This window comes from Ascaphus truei, chromosome 11 (genome assembly GCF_040206685.1).
Source record: "Ascaphus truei isolate aAscTru1 chromosome 11, aAscTru1.hap1, whole genome shotgun sequence".
Taxonomy (NCBI): Eukaryota; Metazoa; Chordata; class Amphibia; order Anura; family Ascaphidae; genus Ascaphus; species Ascaphus truei.
The window spans coordinates 26,099,681-26,112,935 of record NC_134493.1 but is presented as its reverse complement, the minus strand read 5'-3'; the positions used below and the strand labels follow the sequence as shown (position 1 = coordinate 26,112,935).

The following is a 13,255-nucleotide window of genomic DNA, read 5'->3' as shown; positions in this document are numbered from 1 at the left end:
CTGCTCGGTCTGTAACAGTCTGACTACCGGTAGTCAATTCAGTCACCCCCAAAGCGGGAGGATCATAAAAATCAAAAATAGAATCACATGTAGATCTGAATATGTAGTGTACATAATAAAGTGTCCATGTGGTCTTCTTTATGTGGGTAAGACCATAAGAATGTTAAAAACAAGGTTCATTGAACATAAAAGTGTAATTCGAAAAGGTACGGATCCCTCTATTCTTGTGCAACACTGTGTGGAACACAATCATAATGTTGCCTCTTTACGCATCATGGGTATTGAGACAGTAGCACCTAGACAAGGCACTCCAGATAGGGAGACTTTCTCATTGAGACGTGAAGCATTCTGGATACATGCTTTAAATACCAGCAACGGTATGGGTCTTAATGAGCAACAGAATTTAAAATGCTTCCTTAATAGAAGGTAATTTTTTGTCTTTCTACAGGCATATTTGATCTTGCACCATCCATGGACTCTGCACTTACCAATTGGGAAGATTATCCTTTTTGTGTGTTTTTTTCCCTTCTTTTTTTCCCCTCCCTCCCTCCCCCTTCCCCATCCTCCCTTCCCCTCCCCCCCCCCCCCCTGGTTGTGTGTACCCATTTCTGACCTAGGTACACACTAGTATATTCTAAATACTGATGTACTGCATATTCTTATGTGGAATTTCACTGTAACTTTGCAGGATTATACTGATGTCATCAGCAGTATACAGTCACATGTTTTTAATAGTATATTGCTGTATTAGTTTTGTGCACATATGCTTTATTAATATTTTGGTGTGTGGTTTATTTACACTTTCAGGGTGATTTATAGGAGTGTCTCACTACTCCCTGCTCTGACACTGATTCCATGGCGACGGATACATCTTTGTCCAGCCCTGTGAGTACAGTCTTGATTGGTGCACGCCCGCCACCCCCTTCCCCCCCCCTGACTGCCGGGTCACGCTGACGTCATTATGGGGGAGTGTTCAGTCTGGGGAGAGGTGTGGCTGTGGCTGCAGTCCTCCAAGACAGCTCTATGCTGTATTGCCAGGGATTTAGACCTAGACGTCTGACGTCACTAGGGGGAGCAATATGGTAGCTCTGACGTCATCAGGTGGGCGCCAACATCCTGGTTATGTGGCAGAGCGGAGAGGGGTGAGTATCAGGGGGGTGGTATATATTGTGACTGTTTCTTGTGTTTGACTTCAACCTTGACTGCCGAAACGTTGGACTTTATGGCATATTAAACCTCCTTTGAGTAAGACCGTGTGCCTGCTTCTTCTTCTTTGTCCGGCTACAGGAAGGGTCAGGAGACAGGGAGGACAGAGGCAGGAGAACCCCATCTGGCTCCGGCCTTGCCTGTCCCTACGAATACAAACATACAACCCCTCACTGAATAACATAGCCCTAATCCCATGTAATAATCCTGGGTGTAAACAAAATAATGGTTTTATGAATATTGTAATGGTTTATTAGGGACCTAGGAGGGGGCCAGTGGGGCTGTTATGTGTATTTTTGTTTATTGTGGGTAGCGGAGGTGGGTGAACGGGGTATTGTCCCCAAGGATGGGTGTTTAGGCCTACAGGGTGGGGGGGTAGCGGGAGGGGTTGACCCCTTCATTACCTTAGCGGTATTAACCGCTAAGTTAAAGAAGAGGTTAAGTCATCCCGCAACCCCCTGGCAAGGCCTAAAATCCCACCCAGGGCCAAATACCACCTTCACCCACCCCCGCTACCCGCAATAAGCCTGGCACGGGTATATAACCCCTTCATTGCCTTGGCGGTAATGAAGTTGCCTGTAAATGCATTTTTTATGCATCAGATTCATGCCGGGGGTCTCTTTTGCTGATATTAATGGATATCAGCTCTGGGACACATGCATTTTATTTTCATCGCAGCTTCACCCCACCTTCTTGCCAACTTTTGTGGCTGGACAATTTGGAGAAGAAACAGCAATTTTAAAGTGGCGATCAGCCGCAATAAGCTGATCAGGGCTTATAGAATTGAGCGTGTTTGAAAAACTGGCGATCAGTGCCGAAAAGTGGCTTATCACCACGCGTCTGCCGATTTTATTTCTTTATTTATTTTCCGGCAAAAAAAAGCCGGTTATTTTTGCTCTAATCGCCAGCTTCTCTGGGCTTACTGAATCGCTGTAGGCGATTACTGCATGAGGGCCTTAGGGAGGATTTGTTCCTGTAAAGTACACCTAGTTTGGCATAGGATTTGGATGTCAGGGTATCAATGTGCAACCCAAATGTTAAATGGGAGTTGAACTATATGCCCAGATATTTCAAACCAGTAACAGGGGCTAGGATGGTATTAGAGCTGGTTTTTATCTGAAGCTCTGTCATTGGCAGCTTTAGCAATTTAGCTCTGGTCCCAAATACCATTGTTACAGTCTTGTCAGTGTTTAAAATCAGTTTGTTTTAAGAAATCCAGTTTCAAGTCTCAAAAAATCAGATTGAAGTATGTGTTCAAGGTCAGAGAGGCGAGGGCTGCGTGCATATAGGATAAGATCTAAGGCCTCTCACAATAACCCGTTAAAAAATATTAATTCCTCATCTATCCGACATAAGTATAAAATATAGTCTACCAAGACCCCTAATCCAGAGTTACCCACCTTATACGGGAGCAGCTGCCAGACGAGTATAGTAAATGTATCTTAATTCTTTTGCCACTGGAGGGCAGCGTGGAGTTACACGGAGGGGCGCCCGTAAGGACGACGTGCCAGTTAGACGGAAGGAGAAGCGCACACACTTTTATGTGAAACGGATATATTTGGGGAGGGATTTAGGAGTCTGAGTAACAAAATTAACCATTTAAATATGCACAGATTTAATCCCACTTTTGGAAATTAGGGATGTTGCCTAAAAGTTTGAGAATGCACAAAGTGCCACCCATAGGCTTTAATGAAGCAGCATTTGTGGGCTAAAGGGAATAACATTCTGTATAAAGGTATTTTGGACTCGATATAAATAATTGATGCCAAAAACTAATATTAAGTAAATTGAGAATGGAAAAATCTTCAACACAAACGTACAGAATGCGATATTCTGAGAGATCTTACAGATGTTATCAAATCCCACAATGAATATATAGAAAATGTCTGTATAGAACGAGTCAAACAAGAATATGCCAATAAAACGTTTAATTGGGAGATACAGGGTCCACAATTCAGGTCATTTAGCTGAAAGAAGAGAAGCTGGTCAGCCGGTAGAGCAGGTCAGCCGGTCAGCCGGTAGAGCAGGTCAGCCGGTAGAGCAGGTCAGCCGGTCAGCTCTGAGATCAACATTACTTATATCTCCTAACCTTTGCCCCCTGCATGTAATGCTGCAGAACAGCCTACACTGTATATATGTATATACTGTACATGAGATACTTAACCCTTTCTTTTCGCTCGACTCTAATCTGAATGATTTGCAAATTGATTTGTAATTAGAGAGATATTTGTAGCAGAATCCCATGTATGTTCTTTTTACCTTTTTAGATACCATTTTGTGTAATAAAAGATATGAGATCAGAGGGGTTTCTGTTTGCACTCGTGTTTTGGCAGAAATGTATATGTGACCCTATAAATCTCCCTCACACCCGGGCTTGGCAGCGTGACACTAGTGCAGCGATCTGGGGAAGAATCACTGAGCTGTTAGCAATAGATACAACGGATAGAAAAGACACTACACATAGGTTGGATTAAAGAGAGTATTTTATTGAAATAATGAATCTCTTTGCTGGGAGGGGCCTGCAGCACATTGCAGAGCGATATAGTAACACGCAGAGCAGTGCATTGCAGGCCCCTCCGGCAGCAAAGGGGTGAAGACCAATGCAGGGTGTATAAAGATCTCACTGATAATTCATGCACAAAGGGCAGTTTGTTGCTGTGATCCAGAAGAAGGCGAAACATAACCCCTGCTGTGCAATGGGGGAAAAAAATTCCTTCCTGACCCCATTAAATGGCGATCGGATGGTCCTTGGATCACTGCGCAGTGAGATCAGATGGAGCAGCACAGATCAGCGTTGTTATACCCAGGGGCACACTCAGTATATAGAGATGCGGGTGATGGGGCCCTTGTGCCCCTGTGTATAACTCACCTGCTCCCCCATCCCCCTGCATATCTATCCCATTCACCCCTTTTCCTCCCGCATACCTCGCAGGGCCGGCCGGCCATTAGGCGGTCGCCTAGCGCGCAGAGGTCCTAGGGGCGCATTAATAATCATTATTATTTTTTCCTCTTATTATTTTATTTATTTATCTTTTTTAAAAAATTATTATTATTTTTTTTATCCAGTATTTTGGCGCCCTTTTATTTTTATTTTGCGTCGCGCTGGGGTGCGGTCGCACCCCCTGCAGCCCCGATAGCTACGCCACTGTTTATTTTATTATTTTATTTATCTTATTATTTTTTATACAACTGGGGCACAAATTTTAAGTTTCGCCTCGGGCGCATGAAACCCGTGCTCCGGCCCTGCTCCATGTTCTCTCTCACACTCTCACGTCCAATATCCCTATCTCCCTCTAGTACCTGCCCCTCCCGCAGCCTTCCTGATCTTATATGCCTCTCCTGCGGTCAAACCAACTTCTCAGGGCCCCTAGAATACCCCTGTATCTACGCCCTGGCTCCTCTGCTACCTGCTCCTGGCTTCTTCTCCGCCTAAAAAAGGTGAAGCAGCAGATCTGTCCGCACCTCTCGTATTCTCCTACCTGCTCCCGGGGTCTTCTCCTCCGCCTAAAAATGGTGAAGCAGCAGATCCGGCCACACCTGTCGTATGCTCCTTGGTCATCGTACACCACGTCTGCGTCATCAGCCGCCTTGTAGCCCACCTCATTGTTCCACTTGACGCCCGCTTTGTCGTATGCCTCGTCGTCTGCCTCGTAGCCCACCTCCGTGCGTGTCCTGACCTGCAGGAGACATGAAGTGTTTGTAACCAGGGACAGTGATACACTGTATCGCAAGAGCTCCTGTGCCACTTATACCCCATCCCCAATACCACGTTATACCGCCCTCCACAGGGCAAATACCCGTTATACCCACCTCCCCAGGCCCAGTATCCAGTTATACAACCCTCCCAAGGCCCAGTACCCTGTTATACGCCCCTCCCCAGGCCCAGTAGTCGTTATACCCACCTCACCAGGCCCAGTTCCCGTTATACCCAGCTCACCAGGCCCAGTACCCATTATATACCCCTCCCCAAAAGGTCATGTTTCTATTTATCAAAAATACATTGAGTTACCTCTGGTTATCAGGCATGTCCTGGGGGAGTTATCACAGAGACACAGAAACAGAGTTTGGGTTAGTAACTCCCTTAACCTCTCAGCAGTTGAATTCCCCATTAGGCGCTTAGCACGTTAAAAACAAGCGTTGCTATTTCTCTGCATGAAGTTGCAGGTAATTGGAAGAGTTACACAGTGACGGCTATTTCATCACTCACCTTCTTCCCCCGAAACGGTCTTTTCTGTCTTATTTCCGGCTTCACATCGGATATCCATATCCATTCTTGGCCTCTGATCTGTATGCAAGACAATGCTTTAAGACAGGGTTGCGCAACATTTTTCCCCTGCTCCCCCCTCCACCTTCCCCACCTTGTCTCCGACGTTCTGATGTAACGACGTCATGTGATATCACGTTGCTATGGCAATGCCACATCATGTGATGCCACGTTGCTGTCGCCAGAAGCCGCCGGAGACAAGGAAAGGGAACTTACAGAGGCCTTGCGCGCGATCTCCGGCATTTAATTTAAATGCTGTGGGGAAGAGCGAGGAGCCTCTGTAAGCGCCGAGCCCCTCCTCCCAAGAAAATGTCGTGCCCCTCGATTTGCGCACCCCTGCTTTAAGAGATATTCTGGGACCCTCCAACTCCTCCATCGGACCCTTCCTCATATTGACTGACCTTGCAGTGCTCTGCACTGACTTGCACTGACCTGCTATGGTGCCTCTCAAAATACCATGCTAACTCATTCTGAACATACATGTGTCCTTTCTACATGTTACTCAGCTTGAATGGGCCACAGACAGCTTTCCCGGGGTCCAGGACTAGTTTCCACCGGAGACACTCACCCATGGGTCGGCGACTTTGCGAGAACCCACCCACCCCAACCTGTTTTCTCTTGCACTGCCATAGACAACAACATTTCGGCCTGCTGGTCTTTCTCAGGTAAAGTGGCTAAACCCACTAAATCCAGCAAAGAAAGGCCAGCAGCCGAAACATTGTAGTCTGTGGCACAATAAATTATCTTTTTTTATTCAAATCCGTGTGCCCTTTAACATCAATCATATTGTATCCATTGGACGAAATGCCGGTCTTCCCTGAGACTAAGGGGCACCGGTAAAAGTATCACTACTTATTGTTTTTTTTTGGTGTGCAGCAAATCCCCATCATTTTTGCATTCTCTTGCTCTGCCCCAATCTGACACACCACCTTGCTCTCTCACCCCCCTCTTAGACTCCCCTGTCACCCTTTCCTTCCTCAAAGGTTGTCCTTTAATCAGATCTTACCCAAATTGTCTCCATCTCCCTTGGAAATGTTCTGTCTTTAAGCTGTGCGGCTCCTCTTGATCCGAACTTTCTTAGCTGACCCCTTTAGGTTTCGGCTCCGAGGGTCTAAAAAATAAGCGACTCCGAAAAGATGTGAAATATGCGCACAGGTCCTAATGGGGCACTGAGGGGGAGACTTAAATACTAGTAAATATAATCTACTGTGCTAACAAATATAATCTATTAACTAACAAATATAACTTATTAAACTAAGAAATATAACTTATTAAACTAAGAAATATAATTTATTAAACTACTGTAAGAAATATAACTTATTAAACTAAGAAATATAATTTATTAAACTAAGAAATATAACTTATTAAACTTAGAAATATAATCTATTAAACTAAATAAATATCTATTAAACTAAATAAATATCTATTCAACTAAATAAATATAATCTATTTAAAAACAATACAATAAAAAGCTGGAGAAATGATACGTCAACCAAGCCACAGATGTGATGCCAAAGAGCGTTGAACGCCTTGCAGATCCACCGTCAGCTGGTTGTGGCAGAAAGTGGTGACATACAGTAGAACAGAGTGGTTGAGCTGTAACCACGGCTGTCAGGTCAGAAATAAACACAATATTTTTTGAAATTTAGAATGAGAATGTTCATTATGTCACATTCTGGGCTCAGACTCTGAGCCCTGTCACATGTTAGCAGCTTGTGATAATAGAAAGTATCCATATACTGGGATGCGATAAGAAACATGAAGGTCATTTTATACTGGGTCCCATAACCTGCTTTATATGAAGTATCATTTTACACTAATTAGTAGAGATGTTACATTTTGAAAAATAGCACTTCTGGCGACATTGTTCATTTTCTCTACAAATGATAAATGAAAAAGTTGGATATAACGTTATGTGTGTGTGCGCGCGCAATATATATATATATATATATATATAGAGGTATCAGTACCGTGTTAGCCGAGCTTCAATAATCAAAAAATAAATAGATGATACCGTTCTGAGGCTAACGAAATGCTTTTATTTGTGCGAGCTTTCGAGATACACTGATCTCTTCTTCCGGCGATGTTACAATGAATGAAGCAAGCAAAAGGTATACTTAAAAACAGTGTCTCTTGGAATGTTATTTGTGCTGGTCCTTCCCCCGTGTGTGGATGTGTTTTATGCCTAGAGGTGTCAAAAGGTTCCTGAAAGGAAGTGATAAAAGAGTGTGTATGTGTATCAGTGTGAATGAAAATGAATGGAGAGCCCACAGTATATACAGTGCTTTACAAAAGGTGTGTGTGGAGTGGGAGTGGATATAAATGGTGTGGGTGGGTGTGGAAATGTGAGAGTTTGTAGCACAACTAAGTGTGTGTGGATACTTTGTGGTCCCTATTGATGTATAGGGATGTAAAAACAGTATTTGTATGTGTAAGAGACAGCTGTGTGTGCATACATATAGCACAGTATGTTAAATTATGCCGCGGGGTCATGTGACGTCACCCTCGTCAAATGCCGCTGCAGGTCACGTGACGCCGCATCAAGGTAAGGAGGGGGGGGCGCGAGCACCAGCAGAGGGAAGGCAGGGGGGCGAGCTGCAAAAGTTTGTGCTCCCCTGGTATAACCAATAAATAATATAGCTGATATAGCAATTTGGTTGTGGCTAGTGAGAGATTATAATGGCAGTGAGAATTAGTGGTCAGAATTAATAACAGTGCAATTACTAAAAAGTAGCTGTAATAAAATAATAATAAACACTATGCCTAAACACAATAAAAGTCCAGAAACCTAGCTCTAATAGCTATGTTATAACTCAATCATAAAAGGATCCAATTCGGGCGTCCTCTGGAGCCCTGGCAGCTCTCTTCAGGGAAACAACCACCTCCTCGATAGATATCTAAACAAAAAAAAGAAGAGAAAGCGCCCGCTCCATGTGTAAATTCGGTTTAACAATTTCATTTCCTGGACAAGATAAAAATAGCAAACTCACAAACATCCGTTTGGTAAAAGCATTGTGTGAGACAGGCTCGGGCTCCGTGGTAATCCGGTGGTCAATCCACAGCTCCAGACTTTGGACGATGACCGGGAAAATCGATAGGCTGCGCCCCTCGCAGTGTGGTCCTCCAGCAATCTGGGGTATGTTGTGGTTCCACTGTAATTCCGGTGTCTCGTCTTGGTCGCGTACCAACTTCCCTTCCGGCGTCAGGACGTATAGTGTGGTAATAGCAACGAGAAGAAAGTACTGAGGTGGGGTTAGATCCCCCTCGGTTATTTCTTGTTTTATTAATAAATAATTTACTATATTTTAATCTCTGGTGTGCATTGTGTGCATTTTTCTTCTTGTCTGCACAGTGCTTCAGATGCTGCATCTGATAAAATGCCGGTGGATCGGGATGTGAGATAGGGAAGTGACGTCCGCGCCGGAACGTTATTGCCACGCCTCCAAATATTTATTGCCACGCCCCCAATCGCACCCGCTGCATACCCTGCAAAGCCATAAAAAAGCTCAGGCTTCAGCAAGTGTATTGCAGCGTGTGTGCCTTCCCTCCGTCTGAAATACTATAGACGCAGCCTTATCGACGCTTACTAAATAGGCCCGTGTCTCTCTCTCTCTCTCTCTCTGTGTGTCTCTGTTTCTCTCTGTGTGTCTCTGTGTGTGTCTCTGTATCTCTGTCTCTCTCTGTGTGTGTGTCTCTGTGTCTCTCAAATCAAATCAGCTTGATTGGCATGTCAAAAGAACATTTCAGTATTGCCAAAGCTTGTGTAATAGGGGGTGTGGGACAAAGATTACACGAATACTAGGGGGTACGGTATAATGGTTATACAGTACATTACTTTTGTCTCTCTCTCTCTGTGTCTGTGTCTCTCTCTCTCTCTCTCTCTCTGTCTCTCTCTCCCTATGTCCCTCTCTCTGTCTCTCTCATTCTCTGTCTCTCTCTGTGTCTCTCTCTCATTCTCTGTCTATCTCTCATTCTCTGTCTCTCTCTCATTCTCTGTCTCTCTCTCATTCTCTGTCTCTCTCTCATTCTCTGTCTCTCTCTCATTCTCTGTCTCTATCTCTCATCCCTGTATGATAGGTATGTTCCAACTCTATTTTTTGCTCTTCTTTTCCGTTTGAGAGGAGGGAGTCCCTCACCTCTTCAGCCACACACCAGGAACGCTGGATTGCTTTCAGACACTCGGAGAGGCGGATACAGTCGTGGATTGCAGGCACTGATTTATCTGGTAAGTACCGCAAACATGCTTGAACAAAGGCCGTAGACATTTTATTTGATGGTTTAGATTATCATTGTCTGTGGTTGTTAGTTATTGGTATTAGAGTTTTTTGATGTTGTTACGGATCAAATACATTTTGAAGTAGTAATCCCCTCCGAACTGGGCATTCCTGGCCAATAATGCCCTGGCTGTAAGAGTTGAAGGGCCCAAGCAAAGCCCCCACCTCTATACACACTAACACTGCAGGGGCATCAGAGTGTCTTGTTGTCATGGCAACGGGGGGTGTCACGTGATGTAATTTGTTTAATAAATTATTTTTTAAGGTGTCCCAGTTTTTCATTTTCGAAATCTGGTCACCCTATTCATCAAGCAGAAAAAGTGAAGAAACAATTGTAGTTTTGCTAATGGACGTCATTTTGGCATATCATTAGCTTTGAGGATACCCATTAATATGAAGAAAAATAACATTGATTCCCAATGTAGCCCCCCTTCCCTGGGCCAATCGCAGATCGGGCCCCCTCCTCTGTACTAGGGTCTGGCTACGTGTCGAGTGTGGTGCATACCTGCTGGCAACAGGGGGGCCTGAGTCTCCCGCGATGGTATGGGGGGTGACAGGATCAGGTTTCTGGGGTGAATGCCTCCGTCTCATCAGAGCAGGATGAAATTTCTCTTCAGAAGGACTTGGAGAGACTGGAAACGTGGGCAGGTAAATGGCAAATGAGGTTTAATACAGATAAATGTACAGTAAGGTTATGCATTTGGGATGCAAGAATAAAAAGGCGACTTACAAATTAAATGGAGATATATTGGGGGAATCCTTGATGGAGAAGGATTTAGGAGTGCTTGTAGACAGCAGGCTTAGCAATAGTGCCCAATGTCATGCAGTAGCTGCAAAGGCAAACAAGATCTTATCTTGCATCAAACGGGCAATGGATGGAAGGGAAGTAGACATAATTATGCCCCTATACAAAGCATTAGTAAGACCACACCTTGAATATGAAGTACAATTTTGGGCACCAATCCTAAGAAAAGACATTATGGAACTAGAGAGAGTGCAGAGAAGAGCCACCAAATTAATAAAGGGGATGGACATTCTAACTTATGAGGAGAGGCTAGCTATATTGGATTTATTTACATTAGAAAAGAGGCGTCTAAGAGGGGATATGATAACTATATACAAATATATTCAGGGACAATACAAGGAGCTTTCAAAAGAACTATTCATCCCACGGGCAGAACAAAGGACTCGGGGCCATCCCGTAAGGTTGGAGGAAAGGAAATTACACCAGCAACAAAGGAAAGGTTTCTTTACAGTAAGGGCAGTTAAAATGTGGAATTCATTACCCATGGAGACTGTGATGGCAGATACAATAGATTTGTTCAAAAAAAGGTTGGACATCTTTTTAGATGGGAAAGGTATACAGGGATATACCAAATAAGTATATATGGGAAGGATGTTGATCCAGGGATTAATCCGATTGCCAATTCTTGGAGTCAGGAAGGAATTAATTTTTCCCCTTAATGGGGTTTTTTGTTTGCCTTCCTCTGGATCAATAAGTAAGTATAGATATAGAATAAAGTATCTGTTGTCTGAATTTAGCATAGGTTGAACTTGATGGACGTACGTCTTTTTTCAACCTCATCTACTATGTAACTGTGTAACTATGTATGTAATGGTGCAGCGCCTCCATCTCTGAGCCCCAGGAATACGGGTGGAATCCTTCCAGAGAGTCCCCACCCCCCTCGGGGATGAGAGATTCCAGTCTCACACTGTATATCTTTAAAAGCAGCCGCAGCTCTTTATTCACAGCAGCAGAATAGCAGCAACAAGACTGTCAATCAGGTACAGGGTGTCTTCCTCCACACAGGACTGCTCTCCCTCAGGATGGTCTCTGTGTCCCTGCCACCACCCCAGATCAAGGGCACCCAGGGTGGAGCTAGCTCTTCCCTCGCCCCCTAAACAGGGTGAGGGGAATTGGTCCACCTCCCTAACTAAGGTTGCATCAGCTCTACTCTGAGGCTGATGGCTCCCCTTCTTCAACGGCCAATAGATATAGGCTCTCTCTGTCACCCTGGGCCAGCCAGGTGACAGACTCAGCAGACTCTAACTCTGGACTGAACTCTTAACTCTGACACACACTTCTACTAAATAGGAAGTGCACTGCTCTTTATGATATTGGCAGGCACTGCCCCTGTGTCTCTGCCTACCACACAGGGTCAGGTACCAATTTCAGGAATGTCCCGTTATTAGCGTAAACACAACAGAGTTCCATGGATCTAGCATTAAGACTGTAAGCTCTGCAGGCCAGGGATTTCCTTTCCTATTGTCTGATTTTGTTTGTTGCACTTATTGTACTATAATTCTCTGTACTGTATTGCATCTCTTATAAAGCGCTATATAAATAAAGATTTACATACATAATATATCTTAATGCATCTTAAGACACCTTAGAGTTCCCTCTATAAGACACTTTATGGTCCACTCAAGTGAATAGTCTGTAGTAGGGTGACCATTTGTCCCAAACCGGGACAGTCCCGTTTCTTTCTGCCCTGTCCCGATTTTAGCTCCGTCCCTGGTCCCGGTATTGCGGGGCAGCGGCGGTGAGGAGAATGCGGCGGCCGGTAAGTATTTTCTATGTGTGTGTGTGAATGCTGCCGGGGAGAATGAATGAAGGAGAATGCTGGGGGCGGGACTTAGAATGCCGGCCGGCCCGCATGTGATTGGATGAATGATGATGCCGGGGGCGGGACTTACAATGCCGGCTGGCCCGCAGGGGATTGGTTGCAGGCAGGTCAGAGGAAGCCGGGGGCGGGACTTCCGCTTTGTGCAGAGCACACGTGTCTTCCTGCTCCCGGCTCCTCTGTTCGCGGTGAGTGTCCCCTTTCTGTCCCGGGTCCCAGCCAGGGGGGGTAATAGGAGGTGGTAGCGGGGGTGCGCCTACCTTTGTACCACCTTGTACCTTTGCCCCCCCGGCGCTCCCACCTTTGCCCCCCGGCGCTCCCACCTTTGCCCCCCGGCGCTCCCACCTTTGCCCCATCGGCACTCCCACCTTTGCCCCCCGGTGCTCCCACCTTTGCCCCCCCCGGCGCTCAAAGCTTTGCCCCCCCGGCGCTCCCACCTTTGCCCCCCCCCGGCGCTCACAGCTTTGCCCCCCCGGCGCTCCCACCTTTGCCCCCCCGGCGCTCACAGCTTTGTCCCCCGTCGCTCACAGCTTTGCCCCCGACGCTCACTTCCCCCCGTCCCCTTGGTGTGGGAGGTGTGTCGGGGGCGGGCAGTGGTTGCTGCGCGGTCGCAGGCGGTGCAGGGGGAGGCGGGGTGTATCTCGGTGTGTGTGTGTATTAGTGTGTGTGTGTGTGTATCAGTGTGTGTGTGTGTTTCAGTGTGTGTTTCAGTGTGTGTGTGTGTGTGTGTGTGTGTGTGTGTGTGTGTGTGTGGGGGTGTGGGTGGGTGTGGGAATCAGTGAGTGTGTGTGTGTGTGTGTATCAGTGGGTGTATGTATGTATCAGTGTGTCTTTATCTGGGTGTGGGTGTGGGTGTGTGTGTGTGTGTGTGTATCAGTGTGTATCAG

General features: G+C 45.7%; 1 protein-coding gene and 1 long non-coding RNA gene across 2 annotated transcripts in view; both read right to left on the bottom strand.

Annotated features, from left to right (window-relative positions):
• Positions 1–13,255, bottom strand: part of RMI2 (RecQ mediated genome instability 2) — a 703,116-nt gene that overhangs the window by 545,739 nt on the left and 144,122 nt on the right. The gene's annotated exons all lie outside the window — the stretch shown is intronic.
• LOC142462954 (uncharacterized) lies at positions 4,868–6,741 on the bottom strand. The gene is made up of 3 exons (XR_012787298.1): positions 6,477–6,741; positions 5,414–5,491; positions 4,868–4,883 (listed from the first exon to the last, which is right to left on the bottom strand). It is a non-coding gene; the product is annotated as an uncharacterized LOC142462954 (long non-coding RNA).